This window comes from Periophthalmus magnuspinnatus, chromosome 11 (genome assembly GCF_009829125.3).
Source record: "Periophthalmus magnuspinnatus isolate fPerMag1 chromosome 11, fPerMag1.2.pri, whole genome shotgun sequence".
NCBI lineage: Eukaryota > Metazoa > Chordata > Actinopteri > Gobiiformes > Gobiidae > Periophthalmus > Periophthalmus magnuspinnatus.
The window spans coordinates 25,950,745-25,970,435 of record NC_047136.2 but is presented as its reverse complement, the minus strand read 5'-3'; the positions used below and the strand labels follow the sequence as shown (position 1 = coordinate 25,970,435).

The window sequence follows — 19,691 nt, the reverse complement described above, 5'->3', positions numbered from 1 at the left end:
TGTCTGATTATCTAAGGACAAGCTTGAAACACTTAGGATAGAACCCAGGACCTCATACATGCACAGCGTGCACACTACTACAGAGCTACATCCCCTACTCTGGCCATGAATAATTACAACTAAAGCTTTTCTAGTTAACTGACTGGAAGGATGCTGTAAAGCGAGCAAGAATTGTTCTTCAGTCTGCCGTTGCTGACAGGATTCAAACCTGTACAGGAAACCCCAGTGGATTTCAAGTCCATCTTCAACATCACAGTACTTTCTCAGTACTACACGGTGAAGCACACTTCGTCGGCGTGATCCTTTGAACGGTAGTTTGGAGTGTGCAACCGTTGAATTAGGACATGGCAAGTATGTCTATGTAAAAGTGGAGAATGTTTTTTGGCTTATCCACTCTGAACTGTGTAATCATACAGCTTCTTTTCATTCTGTCACTGTGTTCAGCTGGGTATCAGAGAGCAATCACAATGACATAAAAAATGCATAACTGTCACTGGAGCTATTGAAAACTACTATTGATTGGAGATGCTGGGGATTGAACCCAGGACCTCATACATGCAAAGCATGCGCTCTACCACTGAGCTACATCCCCTACTCTTTCAAAGAAGTTAAAAGCCTCTCGGCCTCAACAACACCTGTTTAGCTTCTACATTAAAATGTGATGAATTTGTGTATGTTTATCCTAAATATAATACACACATGATGTCACTATTTGCTTGTCCTCCTGTGGACCCACCACCTGCGGGAGGAGCCATGAGGGGCGGGTGCGGAGAGATCCGGGCGGCAGTCGAAGGCGGGGACCTCGACGACCGGATCTCCGGACATGGAGACTAGCTCTGGGGACGTGGAACGTCACCTCGCTGGGGGGGGAGGAGCCTGAGCTTGTGCGGGAGGTTGAGCGTTACCGGCTAGATATAGTCGGCCTCACCTGCACGCACAGCTTGGGCTCTGGAACCCAACTTCTTGAGAGGGGTTGGACTCTCCATTTCTCTGGCGTTGCCCGCGGGGAGCGACGGCGAGCTGGTGTGGGCTTGCTCATTGCCCCACAGCTCAGCCGCTGCGTGTTGGGGTTCACTCCGGTGAACGAGAGGACGACGATCCTGCGCCTTCGGGTCGGGGACAGGTCTCTCCCTGTTGTGTCGGCCTACGGGCCAAACAGCAGTGCAGAGTACCCGGCCTTCTTGGAGTCCCTGGGAGGGGTACTAGACAGTGCACCAACCGGGGACTCCGTTGTTCTCCTGGGGGACTTCAATGCCCATGTGGGTAACAACAGTGACACTTGGAGGGGCGTGATTGGGAGGAACGGCCTCCTCGATCTGAACCCGAGCGGTGTTTTGTTATTGGACTTCTGTGCTAGTCACAGTTTGTCCATAACGAACACCATGTTCGAGCACAAGGGTGTCCATCGGTGCACGTGGCACCAGGACACTCTAGGTCGGAGGTCGATGATCGATCCCCTACTCTTTCAAAGAAGTTAAAAGCCTCTCGGCCTCAACAACACCTGTTTAGCTTCTACATTAAAATGTGATGAATTTGTGTATGTTTATCCTAAATATAATACGCACATGATGTCACTATTTGCTTGTCTTCATTTGAAGCTAAGCTTCAGATATCATTGTGACATCACTGGAACATCACTGTGACATTACACTGATATCACTGTGACATCACTGTGGACTCACATTGACATCACTGTGGCATCACTGTGACATCAATAGCATCAAAATGATATCATTGTGGCATCCTGCGCAGGTTTGAATCCTGCCAACAATGAGTTTCTTTTTCTCTTCTCTCAAATTGGCTTATCCATTGTAACAGATATCAAAAATGTGTAACTGTCACTGGAGCTATTGAAAAATTGTAAATACCATTGACTGGAGATGCTGGGGATTGAGCCCAGGACCTCCTACATGCAAACACCCACTACTCTTTAATGATTTTATTGTGAATCACATTGACATCACTGTTGAAAAGTACCATTGATTGGAGATGCTGGGGATTGAACCCAGGACCTCATACATGCAAAGCATGCGCTCTACCACTGAGCTACATCCCCTACTCTTTAAAAGAAGTTAAACGGCTCTCGGCCTCAACAACACCGGTTTAGCTTCTACATTAAAATGATGAATTGGTATATGTTTCCTTGAAATAAGCACAACATGATGTCACTATTTGCTTGTCTTCATTTGAAGCTAAGCTTCAGTAAGTTTTCACTACTTCCTCAGTAGTTCTACACGGTGGAGCGCACTTCATCGGCTGGGTCCTTTGAACTGTACTTCGGAGTCTGCAACCGTTGAACTGGGATATGGCAAGTATGTCTATGTAAAAATGGAGAATGCTTTTTTGTTTTTAAACAAAACATTTAAATGTCATAGCGAAAACATTTTGGTGGAAGAGGCAGTCTACCCAATTTGAGTTTCGCTCTCAGTTCTCCAGGTAGTTCTCCATTGGTGTGGGTTTGAATCCCTCCACTGCCAAGAATGCTCTTCTTTTATGGCTCATTAAAACTATTCTTTTCCTTAAGTAGTACCCTACCCTACCCTACCCTACCCTACCTTACCTTACCTTACGTAGTTTCCTTAAGTACAATGCAACCTACAGCAAGTTGTTGTGGCCGAGTGGTTAAGGCGATGGACTAGAAATCCATTGGGGATTCCCCGCACAGGTTCAAATCCTGTCAACAACGAGGTACATTTTCTTTTCTCTCAAATTGGAATATCCACTCTGAACTGTGTAATCATACAGCTTCCTTTCATTCTGTCACTGTTTTCAGCTTGGTACCAGAGAACAATCACTGTGAAATTACACTAATATCATTGTGACATCACAGTGACATCACTGACAATACTGTGACATCACAATGATGTCCTTGGAACATCAAAATGACATCACTGTGACATAACATTAACATCACTGACATCACTACGACAATACTGTAACATCACAATGATGTCTTTGGAACATCACAATGGCATCACTGTGAGATAACATTAACTTCACAATGACATCATTGTGACATAACAGACATCACAATGACATCCCAACAACATAAATGTGGACTCACACCGACATCAAAATGTGCTATTGAAGACTACCATTGATTGTAGATGCTGGGGCTTGAACCCAGGACCTCATACATGCAAAGCATGCGCTCTACCACTGAGCTACATCCCCTCACACTTTCAAAGAAGTTAACTGATTGGAAGGATGCCTCTCAACCTCAACAACACCTGTTTAGCTTCTACATTACAATGTGATGAATTTATGTATGTTTATCCTAAATATAATAAGCACATGATGTCACTATTTGCTTGTCTTCATTTGAAGCTAAGCTTCAGATATCATTGTGACATCACTGGAACATCACTGTGACATTACACTGATATCACTGTGACATCACTGTGGACTCACATTGACATCACTGTGGCATCACTAAGACATCAATAGCATCAAAATGATATCATTGTGACATCCTGCGCAGGTTTGAATCCTGCAATGAGTTTCTTTTTCTCTTCTCTCAAATTGGCTTATCCATTGTAACAGATATCAAAAATGTGTAACTGTCACTGGAGCTATTGAAAAATTGTAAATACCATTGACTGGAGACCCCTCCCCGAACCGCCACCTTAACGTGGTGGAGGGGTTTGAGCACCCGAATGATCCTGGGAGCTATGTTGTCGGGGGCTTCATGCCCCTGGTAGGGTCACCCATGGCAAACTGGTCCTCGGAGACGGGTCTGACTAAGAGCGGTTCAGAAGCCCCCATGAATAGAAAAACAACGAGGCCAGTTACGTCGCCCGGACTGGCGTTACCGGGGCCCCACCCTGGAGCCAGGCCTGGGGTGGGTGCTCGGCAGCGAGCGCCTGGTGGCCGGGCCTTTCCCCACGGGGCCCGGTCGGGCCCAGCCCGAAGGAACGACGTGGGGCCGTCCTCCCGTGGACCCACCACCTGCGGGAGGAGCCATGAGGGGCGGGTGCGGAGAGATCCGGGCGGCAGTCGAAGGCGGGGACCTCGACGACCGGATCTCCGGACATGGAGACTAGCTCTGGGGACGTGGAACGTCACCTCCCTGGGGGGGGAGGAGCCTGAGCTTGTGCGGGAGGTTGAGCGTTACCGGCTAGATATAGTCGGCCTCACCTGCACGCACAGCTTGGGCTCTGGAACCCAACTTCTTGAGAGGGGTTGGACTCTCCATTTCTCTGGCGTTGCCCGCGGGGAGCGACGGCGAGCTGGTGTGGGCTTGCTCATTGCCCCACAGCTCAGCCGCTGCGTGTTGGGGTTCACTCCGGTGAACGAGAGGGTCGCGTCCCTGCGCCTTCGGGTCGGGGACAGGTCTCTCACTGTTGTGTCGGCCTACGGGCCAAACAGCAGTGCAGAGTACCCGGCCTTCTTGGAGTCCCTGGGAGGGGTACTAGACAGTGCACCAACCGGGGACTCCGTTGTTCTCCTGGGGGACTTCAATGCCCATGTGGGTAACGACAGTGACACTTGGAGGGGCGTGATTGGGAGGAACGGCCTCCTCGATCTGAACCCGAGCGGTGTTTTGTTATTGGACTTCTGTGCTAGTCACAGTTTGTCCATAACGAACACCATGTTCGAGCACAAGGGTGTCCATCGGTGCACGTGGCACCAGGACACTCTAGGTCGGAGGTCGATGATCGATCCCCTACTCTTTCAAAGAAGTTAAAAGCCTCTCGGCCTCAACAACACCTGTTTAGCTTCTACATTAAAATGTGATGAATTTCTGTATGTTTATCCTAAATATAATACGCACATGATGTCACTATTTGCTTGTCTTCATTTGAAGCTAAGCTTCAGATATCATTGTGACATCACTGGAACATCACTGTGACATTACACTGATATCACTGTGACATCACTGTGGACTCACATTGACATCACTGTGGCATCACTGTGACATCAATAGCATCAAAATGATATCATTGTGGCATCCTGCGCAGGTTTGAATCCTGCCAACAATGAGTTTCTTTTTCTCTTCTCTCAAATTGGCTTATCCATTGTAACAGATATCAAAAATGTGTAACTGTCACTGGAGCTATTGAAAAATTGTAAATACCATTGACTGGAGATGCTGGGGATTGAGCCCAGGACCTCCTACATGCAAACACCCACTACTCTTTAATGATTTTATTGTGAATCACATTGACATCACTGTTGAAAAGTACCATTGATTGGAGATGCTGGGGATTGAACCCAAGACCTCATACATGCAAAGCATGCGCTCTACCACTGAGCTACATCCCCTACTCTTTAAAAGAAGTTAAACGGCTCTCGGCCTCAACAACACCGGTTTAGCTTCTACATTAAAATGATGAATTGGTATATGTTTCCTTGAAATAAGCACAACATGATGTCACTATTTGCTTGTCTTCATTTGAAGCTAAGCTTCAGTAAGTTTTCACTACTTCCTCAGTAGTTCTACACGGTGGAGCGCACTTCATCGGCTGGGTCCTTTGAACTGTACTTCGGAGTCTGCAACCGTTGAACTGGGATATGGCAAGTATGTCTATGTAAAAATGGAGAATGCTTTTTTGTTTTTAAACAAAACATTTAAATGTCATTGCGAAAACATTTTGGTGGAAGAGGCAGTCTACCCAATTTGAGTTTCGCTCTCAGTTCTCCAGGTAGTTCTCCATTGGTGTGGGTTTGAATCCCTCCACTGCCAAGAATGCTCTTCTTTTATGGCTCATTAAAACTATTCTTTTCCTTAAGTAGTACCCTACCCTACCCTACCCTACCCTACCTTACCTTACCTTACGTAGTTTCCTTAAGTACAATGCAACCTACAGCAAGTTGTTGTGGCCGAGTGGTTAAGGCGATGGACTAGAAATCCATTGGGGATTCCCCGCACAGGTTCAAATCCTGTCAACAACGAGGTACATTTTCTTTTCTCTCAAATTGGAATATCCACTCTGAACTGTGTAATCATACAGCTTCCTTTCATTCTGTCACTGTTTTCAGCTTGGTACCAGAGAACAATCACTGTGAAATTACACTAATATCATTGTGACATCACAGTGACATCACTGACAATACTGTGACATCACAATGATGTCCTTGGAACATCAAAATGACATCACTGTGACATAACATTAACATCACTGACATCACTACGACAATACTGTAACATCACAATGATGTCTTTGGAACATCACAATGGCATCACTGTGAGATAACATTAACTTCACAATGACATCATTGTGACATAACAGACATCACAATGACATCCCAACAACATAAATGTGGACTCACACCGACATCAAAATGTGCTATTGAAGACTACCATTGATTGTAGATGCTGGGGCTTGAACCCAGGACCTCATACATGCAAAGCATGCGCTCTACCACTGAGCTACATCCCCTCACACTTTCAAAGAAGTTAACTGATTGGAAGGATGCCTCTCAACCTCAACAACACCTGTTTAGCTTCTACATTACAATGTGATGAATTTATGTATGTTTATCCTAAATATAATAAGCACATGATGTCACTATTTGCTTGTCTTCATTTGAAGCTAAGCTTCAGATATCATTGTGACATCACTGGAACATCACTGTGACATTACACTGATATCACTGTGACATCACTGTGGACTCACATTGACATCACTGTGGCATCACTAAGACATCAATAGCATCAAAATGATATCATTGTGACATCCTGCGCAGGTTTGAATCCTGCAATGAGTTTCTTTTTCTCTTCTCTCAAATTGGCTTATCCATTGTAACAGATATCAAAAATGTGTAACTGTCACTGGAGCTATTGAAAAATTGTAAATACCATTGACTGGAGACCCCTCCCCGAACCGCCACCTTAACGTGGTGGAGGGGTTTGAGCACCCGAATGATCCTGGGAGCTATGTTGTCGGGGGCTTCATGCCCCTGGTAGGGTCACCCATGGCAAACTGGTCCTCGGAGACGGGTCTGACTAAGAGCGGTTCAGAAGCCCCCATGAATAGAAAAACAACGAGGCCAGTTACGTCGCCCGGACTGGCGTTACCGGGGCCCCACCCTGGAGCCAGGCCTGGGGTGGGTGCTCGGCAGCGAGCGCCTGGTGGCCGGGCCTTTCCCCACGGGGCCCGGTCGGGCCCAGCCCGAAGGAACGACGTGGGGCCGTCCTCCCGTGGACCCACCACCTGCGGGAGGAGCCATGAGGGGCGGGTGCGGAGAGATCCGGGCGGCAGTCGAAGGCGGGGACCTCGACGACCGGATCTCCGGACATGGAGACTAGCTCTGGGGACGTGGAACGTCACCTCCCTGGGGGGGGAGGAGCCTGAGCTTGTGCGGGAGGTTGAGCGTTACCGGCTAGATATAGTCGGCCTCACCTGCACGCACAGCTTGGGCTCTGGAACCCAACTTCTTGAGAGGGGTTGGACTCTCCATTTCTCTGGCGTTGCCCGCGGGGAGCGACGGCGAGCTGGTGTGGGCTTGCTCATTGCCCCACAGCTCAGCCGCTGCGTGTTGGGGTTCACTCCGGTGAACGAGAGGGTCGCGTCCCTGCGCCTTCGGGTCGGGGACAGGTCTCTCACTGTTGTGTCGGCCTACGGGCCAAACAGCAGTGCAGAGTACCCGGCCTTCTTGGAGTCCCTGGGAGGGGTACTAGACAGTGCACCAACCGGGGACTCCGTTGTTCTCCTGGGGGACTTCAATGCCCATGTGGGTAACGACAGTGACACTTGGAGGGGCGTGATTGGGAGGAACGGCCTCCTCGATCTGAACCCGAGCGGTGTTTTGTTATTGGAGTTCTGTGCTAGTCACAGTTTGTCCATAACGAACACCATGTTCGAGCACAAGGGTGTCCATCGGTGCACGTGGCACCAGGACACTCTAGGTCGGAGGTCGATGATCGATCCCCTACTCTTTCAAAGAAGTTAAAAGCCTCTCGGCCTCAACAACACCTGTTTAGCTTCTACATTAAAATGTGATGAATTTGTGTATGTTTATCCTAAATATAATACGCACATGATGTCACTATTTGCTTGTCTTCATTTGAAGCTAAGCTTCAGATATCATTGTGACATCACTGGAACATCACTGTGACATTACACTGATATCATTGTGACATCACTGTGGACTCACATTGACATCACTGTGGCATCACTGTGACATCAATAGCATCAAAATGATATCATTGTGGCATCCTGCGCAGGTTTGAATCCTGCCAACAATGAGTTTCTTTTTCTCTTCTCTCAAATTGGCTTATCCATTGTAACAGATATCAAAAATGTGTAACTGTCACTGGAGCTATTGAAAAATTGTAAATACCATTGACTGGAGATGCTGGGGATTGAGCCCAGGACCTCCTACATGCAAACACCCACTACTCTTTAATGATTTTATTGTGAATCACATTGACATCACTGTTGAAAAGTACCATTGATTGGAGATGCTGGGGATTGAACCCAGGACCTCATACATGCAAAGCATGCGCTCTACCACTGAGCTACATCCCCTACTCTTTAAAAGAAGTTAAACGGCTCTCGGCCTCAACAACACCGGTTTAGCTTCTACATTAAAATGATGAATTGGTATATGTTTCCTTGAAATAAGCACAACATGATGTCACTATTTGCTTGTCTTCATTTGAAGCTAAGCTTCAGTAAGTTTTCACTACTTCCTCAGTAGTTCTACACGGTGGAGCGCACTTCATCGGCTGGGTCCTTTGAACTGTACTTCGGAGTCTGCAACCGTTGAACTGGGATATGGCAAGTATGTCTATGTGACATCCCAACAACATAAATGTGGACTCACACCGACATCAAAAAGAGCTATTGAAGACTACCATTGATTGGAGATGCTGGGGCTTGAACCCAGGAACTCATACATGCAAAGCATGCGCTGTACCACTGAGCTACATCCCCTTACACTTTCAAAGAAGTTAACTGATTGGAAGGATGCCTCTCAGCCTCAACAACACCTGTTTAGCTTCTACATTACAATGTGATGAATTTATGTATGTTTATCCTAAATATAATAAGCACATGATGTCACTATTTGCTTGTCTTCATTTGAAGCTAAGCTTCAGATATCATTGTGACATCACTGGAACATCACTGTGACATTACACTGATATCATTGTGACATCACTGTGGACTCACATTGACATCACTGTGGCATCACTAAGACATCAATAGCATCAAAATGATATCATTGTGACATCCTGCGCAGGTTTGAATCCTGCAATGAGTTTCTTTTTCTCTTCTCTCAAATTGGCTTATCCATTGTAACAGATATCAAAAATGTGTAACTGTCACTGGAGCTATTGAAAAATTGTAAATACCATTGACTGGAGACCCCTCCCCGAACCGCCACCTTAACGTGGTGGAGGGGTTTGAGCACCCGAATGATCCTGGGAGCTATGTTGTCGGGGGCTTCATGCCCCTGGTAGGGTCACCCATGGCAAACTGGTCCTCGGAGACGGGTCTGACTAAGAGCGGTTCAGAAGCCCCCATGAATAGAAAAACAACGAGGCCAGTTACGTCGCCCGGACTGGCGTTACCGGGGCCCCACCCTGGAGCCAGGCCTGGGGTGGGTGCTCGGCAGCGAGCGCCTGGTGGCCGGGCCTTTCCCCACGGGGCCCGGTCGGGCCCAGCCCGAAGGAACGACGTGGGGCCGTCCTCCCGTGGACCCACCACCTGCGGGAGGAGCCATGAGGGGCGGGTGCGGAGAGATCCGGGCGGCAGTCGAAGGCGGGGACCTCGACGACCGGATCTCCGGACATGGAGACTAGCTCTGGGGACGTGGAACGTCACCTCCCTGGGGGGGGAGGAGCCTGAGCTTGTGCGGGAGGTTGAGCGTTACCGGCTAGATATAGTCGGCCTCACCTGCACGCACAGCTTGGGCTCTGGAACCCAACTTCTTGAGAGGGGTTGGACTCTCCATTTCTCTGGCGTTGCCCGCGGGGAGCGACGGCGAGCTGGTGTGGGCTTGCTCATTGCCCCACAGCTCAGCCGCTGCGTGTTGGGGTTCACTCCGGTGAACGAGAGGGTCGCGTCCCTGCGCCTTCGGGTCGGGGACAGGTCTCTCACTGTTGTGTCGGCCTACGGGCCAAACAGCAGTGCAGAGTACCCGGCCTTCTTGGAGTCCCTGGGAGGGGTACTAGACAGTGCACCAACCGGGGACTCCGTTGTTCTCCTGGGGGACTTCAATGCCCATGTGGGTAACGACAGTGACACTTGGAGGGGCGTGATTGGGAGGAACGGCCTCCTCGATCTGAACCCGAGCGGTGTTTTGTTATTGGACTTCTGTGCTAGTCACAGTTTGTCCATAACGAACACCATGTTCGAGCACAAGGGTGTCCATCGGTGCACGTGGCACCAGGACACTCTAGGTCGGAGGTCGATGATCGATCCCCTACTCTTTCAAAGAAGTTAAAAGCCTCTCGGCCTCAACAACACCTGTTTAGCTTCTACATTAAAATGTGATGAATTTGTGTATGTTTATCCTAAATATAATACGCACATGATGTCACTATTTGCTTGTCTTCATTTGAAGCTAAGCTTCAGATATCATTGTGACATCACTGGAACATCACTGTGACATTACACTGATATCATTGTGACATCACTGTGGACTCACATTGACATCACTGTGGCATCACTGTGACATCAATAGCATCAAAATGATATCATTGTGGCATCCTGCGCAGGTTTGAATCCTGCCAACAATGAGTTTCTTTTTCTCTTCTCTCAAATTGGCTTATCCATTGTAACAGATATCAAAAATGTGTAACTGTCACTGGAGCTATTGAAAAATTGTAAATACCATTGACTGGAGATGCTGGGGATTGAGCCCAGGACCTCCTACATGCAAACACCCACTACTCTTTAATGATTTTATTGTGAATCACATTGACATCACTGTTGAAAAGTACCATTGATTGGAGATGCTGGGGATTGAACCCAAGACCTCATACATGCAAAGCATGCGCTCTACCACTGAGCTACATCCCCTACTCTTTAAAAGAAGTTAAACGGCTCTCGGCCTCAACAACACCGGTTTAGCTTCTACATTAAAATGATGAATTGGTATATGTTTCCTTGAAATAAGCACAACATGATGTCACTATTTGCTTGTCTTCATTTGAAGCTAAGCTTCAGTAAGTTTTCACTACTTCCTCAGTAGTTCTACACGGTGGAGCGCACTTCATCGGCTGGGTCCTTTGAACTGTACTTCGGAGTCTGCAACCGTTGAACTGGGATATGGCAAGTATGTCTATGTAAAAATGGAGAATGCTTTTTTGTTTTTAAACAAAACATTTAAATGTCATTGCGAAAACATTTTGGTGGAAGAGGCAGTCTACCCAATTTGAGTTTCGCTCTCAGTTCTCCAGGTAGTTCTCCATTGGTGTGGGTTTGAATCCCTCCACTGCCAAGAATGCTCTTCTTTTATGGCTCATTAAAACTATTCTTTTCCTTAAGTAGTACCCTACCCTACCCTACCCTACCTTACCTTACCTTACGTAGTTTCCTTAAGTACAATGCAACCTACAGCAAGTTGTTGTGGCCGAGTGGTTAAGGCGATGGACTAGAAATCCATTGGGGATTCCCCGCACAGGTTCAAATCCTGTCAACAATGAGGTACATTTTCTTTTCTCTCAAATTGGAATATCCACTCTGAACTGTGTAATCATACAGCTTCCTTTCATTCTGTCACTGTTTTCAGCTTGGTACCAGAGAACAATCACTGTGAAATTACACTAATATCATTGTGACATCACAGTGACATCACTGACAATACTGTGACATCACAATGATGTCCTTGGAACATCAAAATGACATCACTGTGACATAACATTAACATCACTGACATCACTACGACAATACTGTAACATCACAATGATGTCTTTGGAACATCACAATGGCATCACTGTGAGATAACATTAACTTCACAATGACATCATTGTGACATAACAGACATCACAATGACATCCCAACAACATAAATGTGGACTCACACCGACATCAAAATGAGCTATTGAAGACTACCATTGATTGTAGATGCTGGGGCTTGAACCCAGGACCTCACACATGCAAAGCATGCGCTCTACCACTGAGCTACATCCCCTCACACTTTCAAAGAAGTTAACTGATTGGAAGGATGCCTCTCAACCTCAACAACACCTGTTTAGCTTCTACATTACAATGTGATGAATTTATGTATGTTTATCCTAAATATAATAAGCACATGATGTCACTATTTGCTTGTCTTCATTTGAAGCTAAGCTTCAGATATCATTGTGACATCACTGGAACATCACTGTGACATTACACTGATATCATTGTGACATCACTGTGGACTCACATTGACATCACTGTGGCATCACTAAGAGATCAATAGCATCAAAATGATATCATTGTGACATCCTGCGCAGGTTTGAATCCTGCAATGAGTTTCTTTTTCTCTTCTCTCAAATTGGCTTATCCATTGTAACAGATATCAAAAATGTGTAACTGTCACTGGAGCTATTGAAAAATTGTAAATACCATTGACTGGAGACCCCTCCCCGAACCGCCACCTTAACGTGGTGGAGGGGTTTGAGCACCCGAATGATCCTGGGAGCTATGTTGTCGGGGGCTTCATGCCCCTGGTAGGGTCACCCATGGCAAACTGGTCCTCGGAGACGGGTCTGACTAAGAGCGGTTCAGAAGCCCCCATGAATAGAAAAACAACGAGGCCAGTTACGTCGCCCGGACTGGCGTTACCGGGGCCCCACCCTGGAGCCAGGCCTGGGGTGGGTGCTCGGCAGCGAGCGCCTGGTGGCCGGGCCTTTCCCCACGGGGCCCGGTCGGGCCCAGCCCGAAGGAACGACGTGGGGCCGTCCTCCCGTGGACCCACCACCTGCGGGAGGAGCCATGAGGGGCGGGTGCGGAGAGATCCGGGCGGCAGTCGAAGGCGGGGACCTCGACGACCGGATCTCCGGACATGGAGACTAGCTCTGGGGACGTGGAACGTCACCTCCCTGGGGGGGGAGGAGCCTGAGCTTGTGCGGGAGGTTGAACGTTACCGGCTAGATATAGTCGGCCTCACCTGCACGCACAGCTTGGGCTCTGGAACCCAACTTCTTGAGAGGGGTTAGACTCTCCATTTCTCTGGCGTTGCCCGCGGGGAGCGACGGCGAGCTGGTGTGGGCTTGCTCATTGCCCCACAGCTCAGCCGCTGCGTGTTGGGGTTCACTCCGGTGAACGAGAGGGTCGCGTCCCTGCGCCTTCGGGTCGGGGACAGGTCTCTCACTGTTGTGTCGGCCTACGGGCCAAACAGCAGTGCAGAGTACCCGGCCTTCTTGGAGTCCCTGGGAGGGGTACTAGACAGTGCACCAACCGGGGACTCCGTTGTTCTCCTGGGGGACTTCAATGCCCATGTGGGTAACGACAGTGACACTTGGAGGGGCGTGATTGGGAGGAACGGCCTCCTCGATCTGAACCCGAGCGGTGTTTTGTTATTGGACTTCTGTGCTAGTCACAGTTTGTCCATAACGAACACCATGTTCGAGCACAAGGGTGTCCATCGGTGCACGTGGCACCAGGACACTCTAGGTCGGAGGTCGATGATCGATCCCCTACTCTTTCAAAGAAGTTAAAAGCCTCTCGGCCTCAACAACACCTGTTTAGCTTCTACATTAAAATGTGATGAATTTGTGTATGTTTATCCTAAATATAATACGCACATGATGTCACTATTTGCTTGTCTTCATTTGAAGCTAAGCTTCAGATATCATTGTGACATCACTGGAACATCACTGTGACATTACACTGATATCATTGTGACATCACTGTGGACTCACATTGACATCACTGTGGCATCACTGTGACATCAATAGCATCAAAATGATATCATTGTGGCATCCTGCGCAGGTTTGAATCCTGCCAACAATGAGTTTCTTTTTCTCTTCTCTCAAATTGGCTTATCCATTGTAACAGATATCAAAAATGTGTAACTGTCACTGGAGCTATTGAAAAATTGTAAATACCATTGACTGGAGATGCTGGGGATTGAGCCCAGGACCTCCTACATGCAAACACCCACTACTCTTTAATGATTTTATTGTGAATCACATTGACATCACTGTTGAAAAGTACCATTGATTGGAGATGCTGGGGATTGAACCCAAGACCTCATACATGCAAAGCATGCGCTCTACCACTGAGCTACATCCCCTACTCTTTAAAAGAAGTTAAACGGCTCTCGGCCTCAACAACACCGGTTTAGCTTCTACATTAAAATGATGAATTGGTATATGTTTCCTTGAAATAAGCACAACATGATGTCACTATTTGCTTGTCTTCATTTGAAGCTAAGCTTCAGTAAGTTTTCACTACTTCCTCAGTAGTTCTACACGGTGGAGCGCACTTCATCGGCTGGGTCCTTTGAACTGTACTTCGGAGTCTGCAACCGTTGAACTGGGATATGGCAAGTATGTCTATGTAAAAATGGAGAATGCTTTTTTGTTTTTAAACAAAACATTTAAATGTCATTGCGAAAACATTTTGGTGGAAGAGGCAGTCTACCCAATTTGAGTTTCGCTCTCAGTTCTCCAGGTAGTTCTCCATTGGTGTGGGTTTGAATCCCTCCACTGCCAAGAATGCTCTTCTTTTATGGCTCATTAAAACTATTCTTTTCCTTAAGTAGTACCCTACCCTACCCTACCCTACCCTACCTTACCTTACCTTACGTAGTTTCCTTAAGTACAATGCAACCTACAGCAAGTTGTTGTGGCCGAGTGGTTAAGGCGATGGACTAGAAATCCATTGGGGATTCCCCGCACAGGTTCAAATCCTGTCAACAACGAGGTACATTTTCTTTTCTCTCAAATTGGAATATCCACTCTGAACTGTGTAATCATACAGCTTCCTTTCATTCTGTCACTGTTTTCAGCTTGGTACCAGAGAACAATCACTGTGAAATTACACTAATATCATTGTGACATCACAGTGACATCACTGACAATACTGTGACATCACAATGATGTCCTTGGAACATCAAAATGACATCACTGTGACATAACATTAACATCACTGACATCACTACGACAATACTGTAACATCACAATGATGTCTTTGGAACATCACAATGGCATCACTGTGAGATAACATTAACTTCACAATGACATCATTGTGACATAACAGACATCACAATGACATCCCAACAACATAAATGTGGACTCACACCGACATCAAAATGAGCTATTGAAGACTACCATTGATTGTAGATGCTGGGGCTTGAACCCAGGACCTCATACATGCAAAGCATGCGCTCTACCACTGAGCTACATCCCCTCACACTTTCAAAGAAGTTAACTGATTGGAAGGATGCCTCTCAACCTCAACAACACCTGTTTAGCTTCTACATTACAATGTGATGAATTTATGTATGTTTATCCTAAATATAATAAGCACATGATGTCACTATTTGCTTGTCTTCATTTGAAGCTAAGCTTCAGATATCATTGTGACATCACTGGAACATCACTGTGACATTACACTGATATCACTGTGACATCACTGTGGACTCACATTGACATCACTGTGGCATCACTAAGACATCAATAGCATCAAAATGATATCATTGTGACATCCTGCGCAGGTTTGAATCCTGCAATGAGTTTCTTTTTCTCTTCTCTCAAATTGGCTTATCCATTGTAACAGATATCAAAAATGTGTAACTGTCACTGGAGCTATTGAAAAATTGTAAATACCATTGACTGGAGACCCCTCCCCGAACCGCCACCTTAACGTGGTGGAGGGGTTTGAGCACCCGAATGATCCTGGGAGCTATGTTGTCGGGGGCTTCATGCCCCTGGTAGGGTCACCCATGGCAAACTGGTCCTCGGAGACGGGTCTGACTAAGAGCGGTTCAGAAGCCCCCATGAATAGAAAAACAACGAGGCCAGTTACGTCGCCCGGACTGGCGTTACCGGGGCCCCACCCTGGAGCCAGGCCTGGGGTGGGTGCTCGGCAGCGAGCGCCTGGTGGCCGGGCCTTTCCCCACGGGGCCCGGTCGGGCCCAGCCCGAAGGAACGACGTGGGGCCGTCCTCCCGTGGACCCACCACCTGCGGGAGGAGCCATGAGGGGCGGGTGCGGAGAGATCCGGGCGGCAGTCGAAGGCGGGGACCTCGACGACCGGATCTCCGGACATGGAGACTAGCTCTGGGGACGTGGAACGTCACCTCCCTGGGGGGGGAGGAGCCTGAGCTTGTGCGGGAGGTTGAGCGTTACCGGCTAGATATAGTCGGCCTCACCTGCACGCACAGCTTGGGCTCTGGAACCCAACTTCTTGAGAGGGGTTGGACTCTCCATTTCTCTGGCGTTGCCCGCGGGGAGCGACGGCGAGCTGGTGTGGGCTTGCTCATTGCCCCACAGCTCAGCCGCTGCGTGTTGGGGTTCACTCCGGTGAACGAGAGGGTCGCGTCCCTGCGCCTTCGGGTCGGGGACAGGTCTCTCACTGTTGTGTCGGCCTACGGGCCAAACAGCAGTGCAGAGTACCCGGCCTTCTTGGAGTCCCTGGGAGGGGTACTAGACAGTGCACCAACCGGGGACTCCGTTGTTCTCCTGGGGGACTTCAATGCCCATGTGGGTAACGACAGTGACACTTGGAGGGGCGTGATTGGGAGGAACGGCCTCCTCGATCTGAACCCGAGCGGTGTTTTGTTATTGGACTTCTGTGCTAGTCACAGTTTGTCCATAACGAACACCATGTTCGAGCACAAGGGTGTCCATCGGTGCACGTGGCACCAGGACACTCTAGGTCGGAGGTCGATGATCGATCCCCTACTCTTTCAAAGAAGTTAAAAGCCTCTCGGCCTCAACAACACCTGTTTAGCTTCTACATTAAAATGTGATGAATTTGTGTATGTTTATCCTAAATATAATACGCACATGATGTCACTATTTGCTTGTCTTCATTTGAAGCTAAGCTTCAGATATCATTGTGACATCACTGGAACATCACTGTGACATTACACTGATATCACTGTGACATCACTGTGGACTCACATTGACATCACTGTGGCATCACTGTGACATCAATAGCATCAAAATGATATAATTGTGGCATCCTGCGCAGGTTTGAATCCTGCCAACAATGAGTTTCTTTTTCTCTTCTCTCAAATTGGCTTATCCATTGTAACAGATATCAAAAATGTGTAACTGTCACTGGAGCTATTGAAAAATTGTAAATACCATTGACTGGAGATGCTGGGGATTGAGCCCAGGACCTCCTACATGCAAACACCCACTACTCTTTAATGATTTTATTGTGAATCACATTGACATCACTGTTGAAAAGTACCATTGATTGGAGATGCTGGGGATTGAACCCAAGACCTCATACATGCAAAGCATGCGCTCTACCACTGAGCTACATCCCCTACTCTTTAAAAGAAGTTAAACGGCTCTCGGCCTCAACAACACCGGTTTAGCTTCTACATTAAAATGATGAATTGGTATATGTTTCCTTGAAATAAGCACAACATGATGTCACTATTTGCTTGTCTTCATTTGAAGCTAAGCTTCAGTAAGTTTTCACTACTTCCTCAGTAGTTCTACACGGTGGAGCGCACTTCATCGGCTGGGTCCTTTGAACTGTACTTCGGAGTCTGCAACCGTTGAACTGGGATATGGCAAGTATGTCTATGTAAAAATGGAGAATGCTTTTTTGTTTTTAAACAAAACATTTAAATGTCATTGCGAAAACATTTTGGTGGAAGAGGCAGTCTACCCAATTTGAGTTTCGCTCTCAGTTCTCCAGGTAGTTCTCCATTGGTGTGGGTTTGAATCCCTCCACTGCCAAGAATGCTCTTCTTTTATGGCTCATTAAAACTATTCTTTTCCTTAAGTAGTACCCTACCCTACCCTACCCTACCCTACCCTACCCTACCTTACCTTACCTTACGTAGTTTCCTTAAGTACAATGCAACCTACAGCAAGTTGTTGTGGCCGAGTGGTTAAGGCGATGGACTAGAAATCCATTGGGGATTCCCCGCGCAGGTTCAAATCCTGTCAACAACGAGGTACATTTTCTTTTCTCTCAAATTGGAATATCCACTCTGAACTGTGTAATCATACAGCTTCCTTTCATTCTGTCACTGTTTTCAGCTTGGTACCAGAGAACAATCACTGTGAAATTACACTAATATCATTGTGACATCACAGTGACATCACTGACAATACTGTGACATCACAATGATGTCCTTGGAACATCAAAATGACATCACTGTGACATAACATTAACATCACTGACATCACTACGACAATACTGTAACATCACAATGATGTCTTTGGAACATCACAATGGCATCACTGTGAGATAACATTAACTTCACAATGACATCATTGTGACATAACAGACATCACAATGACATCCCAACAACATAAATGTGGACTCACACCGACATCAAAATGAGCTATTGAAGACTACCATTGATTGGAGATGCTGGGGCTTGAACCCAGGACCTCATACATGCAAAGCATGCGCTCTACCACTGAGCTACATCCCCTCACACTTTCAAAGAAGTTAACTGATTGGAAGGATGCCTCTCAGCCTCAACAACACCTGTTTAGCTTCTACATTACAATGTGATGAATTTATGTATGTTTATCCTAAATATAATAAGCACATGATGTCACTATTTGCTTGTCTTCATTTGAAGCTAAGCTTCAGATATCATTGTGACATCACTGGAACATCACTGTGACATTACACTGATATCACTGTGACATCACTGTGGACTCACATTGACATCACTGTGGCATCACTAAGACATCAATAGCATCAAAATGATATCATTGTGACATCCTGCGCAGGTTTGAATCCTGCAATGAGTTTCTTTTTCTCTTCTCTCAAATTGGCTTATCCATTGTAACAGATATCAAAAATGTGTAACTGTCACTGGAGCTATTGAAAAATTGTAAATACCATTGACTGGAGACCCCTCCCCGAACCGCCACCTTAACGTGGTGGAGGGGTTTGAGCACCCGAATGATCCTGGGAGCTATGTTGTCGGGGGCTTCATGCCCCTGGTAGGGTCACCCATGGCAAACTGGTCCTCGGAGACGGGTCTGACTAAGAGCGGTTCAGAAGCCCCCATGAATAGAAAAACAACGAGGCCAGTTACGTCGCCCGGACTGGCGTTACCGGGGCCCCACCCTGGAGCCAGGCCTGGGGTGGGTGCTCGGCAGCGAGCGCCTGGTGGCCGGGCCTTTCCCCACGGGGCCCGGTCGGGCCCAGCCCGAAGGAACGACGTGGGGCCGTCCTCCCGTGGACCCACCACCTGCGGGAGGAGCCATGAGGGGCGGGTGCGGAGAGATCCGGGCGGCAGTCGAAGGCGGGGACCTCGACGACCGGATCTCCGGACATGGAGACTAGCTCTGGGGACGTGGAACGTCACCTCCCTGGGGGGGGAGGAGCCTGAGCTTGTGCGGGAGGTTGAGCGTTACCGGCTAGATATAGTCGGCCTCACCTGCACGCACAGCTTGGGCTCTGGAACCCAACTTCTTGAGAGGGGTTGGACTCTCCATTTCTCTGGCGTTGCCCGCGGGGAGCGACGGCGAGCTGGTGTGGGCTTGCTCATTGCCCCACAGCTCAGCCGTGTCCATCGGTGCACGTGGCACCAGGACACTCTAGGTCAGAGGTCGATGATCGACTTTGTTGTCGTGTCATCTGACCTCCGACCG

At 47.7% G+C, this 19,691-nt stretch overlaps 18 non-coding genes across 18 annotated transcripts; 5 read left to right on the top strand and 13 right to left on the bottom strand.

Annotated features, from left to right (window-relative positions):
- Positions 1-520: 520 nt before the first annotated feature.
- Positions 521-592, bottom strand: trnaa-ugc (transfer RNA alanine (anticodon UGC)). Its single transcript has one exon. It is a non-coding gene; the product is annotated as a tRNA-Ala (tRNA).
- A 1,392-nt stretch (positions 593-1,984) lies between these two features.
- Positions 1,985-2,056, bottom strand: trnaa-ugc (transfer RNA alanine (anticodon UGC)). Its single transcript has one exon. It is a non-coding gene; the product is annotated as a tRNA-Ala (tRNA).
- A 548-nt stretch (positions 2,057-2,604) lies between these two features.
- On the top strand, positions 2,605-2,686 carry trnas-aga (transfer RNA serine (anticodon AGA)). Its single transcript has one exon. It is a non-coding gene; the product is annotated as a tRNA-Ser (tRNA).
- Positions 2,687-3,102: 416 nt separating this feature from the next.
- Positions 3,103-3,174, bottom strand: trnaa-ugc (transfer RNA alanine (anticodon UGC)). Its single transcript has one exon. It is a non-coding gene; the product is annotated as a tRNA-Ala (tRNA).
- A 2,019-nt stretch (positions 3,175-5,193) lies between these two features.
- trnaa-ugc (transfer RNA alanine (anticodon UGC)) lies at positions 5,194-5,265 on the bottom strand. Its single transcript has one exon. It is a non-coding gene; the product is annotated as a tRNA-Ala (tRNA).
- Positions 5,266-5,813: 548 nt separating this feature from the next.
- On the top strand, positions 5,814-5,895 carry trnas-aga (transfer RNA serine (anticodon AGA)). Its single transcript has one exon. It is a non-coding gene; the product is annotated as a tRNA-Ser (tRNA).
- A 416-nt stretch (positions 5,896-6,311) lies between these two features.
- trnaa-ugc (transfer RNA alanine (anticodon UGC)) lies at positions 6,312-6,383 on the bottom strand. The gene has a single exon. It is a non-coding gene; the product is annotated as a tRNA-Ala (tRNA).
- A 2,019-nt stretch (positions 6,384-8,402) lies between these two features.
- On the bottom strand, positions 8,403-8,474 carry trnaa-ugc (transfer RNA alanine (anticodon UGC)). The gene has a single exon. It is a non-coding gene; the product is annotated as a tRNA-Ala (tRNA).
- A 336-nt stretch (positions 8,475-8,810) lies between these two features.
- trnaa-ugc (transfer RNA alanine (anticodon UGC)) lies at positions 8,811-8,882 on the bottom strand. Its single transcript has one exon. It is a non-coding gene; the product is annotated as a tRNA-Ala (tRNA).
- Positions 8,883-10,901: 2,019 nt separating this feature from the next.
- On the bottom strand, positions 10,902-10,973 carry trnaa-ugc (transfer RNA alanine (anticodon UGC)). Its single transcript has one exon. It is a non-coding gene; the product is annotated as a tRNA-Ala (tRNA).
- Positions 10,974-11,516: 543 nt separating this feature from the next.
- On the top strand, positions 11,517-11,598 carry trnas-aga (transfer RNA serine (anticodon AGA)). The gene has a single exon. It is a non-coding gene; the product is annotated as a tRNA-Ser (tRNA).
- Positions 11,599-12,014: 416 nt separating this feature from the next.
- trnaa-ugc (transfer RNA alanine (anticodon UGC)) lies at positions 12,015-12,086 on the bottom strand. The gene has a single exon. It is a non-coding gene; the product is annotated as a tRNA-Ala (tRNA).
- Positions 12,087-14,105: 2,019 nt separating this feature from the next.
- On the bottom strand, positions 14,106-14,177 carry trnaa-ugc (transfer RNA alanine (anticodon UGC)). The gene has a single exon. It is a non-coding gene; the product is annotated as a tRNA-Ala (tRNA).
- Positions 14,178-14,725: 548 nt separating this feature from the next.
- Positions 14,726-14,807, top strand: trnas-aga (transfer RNA serine (anticodon AGA)). Its single transcript has one exon. It is a non-coding gene; the product is annotated as a tRNA-Ser (tRNA).
- Positions 14,808-15,223: 416 nt separating this feature from the next.
- On the bottom strand, positions 15,224-15,295 carry trnaa-ugc (transfer RNA alanine (anticodon UGC)). Its single transcript has one exon. It is a non-coding gene; the product is annotated as a tRNA-Ala (tRNA).
- Positions 15,296-17,314: 2,019 nt separating this feature from the next.
- Positions 17,315-17,386, bottom strand: trnaa-ugc (transfer RNA alanine (anticodon UGC)). The gene has a single exon. It is a non-coding gene; the product is annotated as a tRNA-Ala (tRNA).
- Positions 17,387-17,944: 558 nt separating this feature from the next.
- On the top strand, positions 17,945-18,026 carry trnas-aga (transfer RNA serine (anticodon AGA)). Its single transcript has one exon. It is a non-coding gene; the product is annotated as a tRNA-Ser (tRNA).
- A 416-nt stretch (positions 18,027-18,442) lies between these two features.
- Positions 18,443-18,514, bottom strand: trnaa-ugc (transfer RNA alanine (anticodon UGC)). The gene has a single exon. It is a non-coding gene; the product is annotated as a tRNA-Ala (tRNA).
- Positions 18,515-19,691: the final 1,177 nt, after the last annotated feature.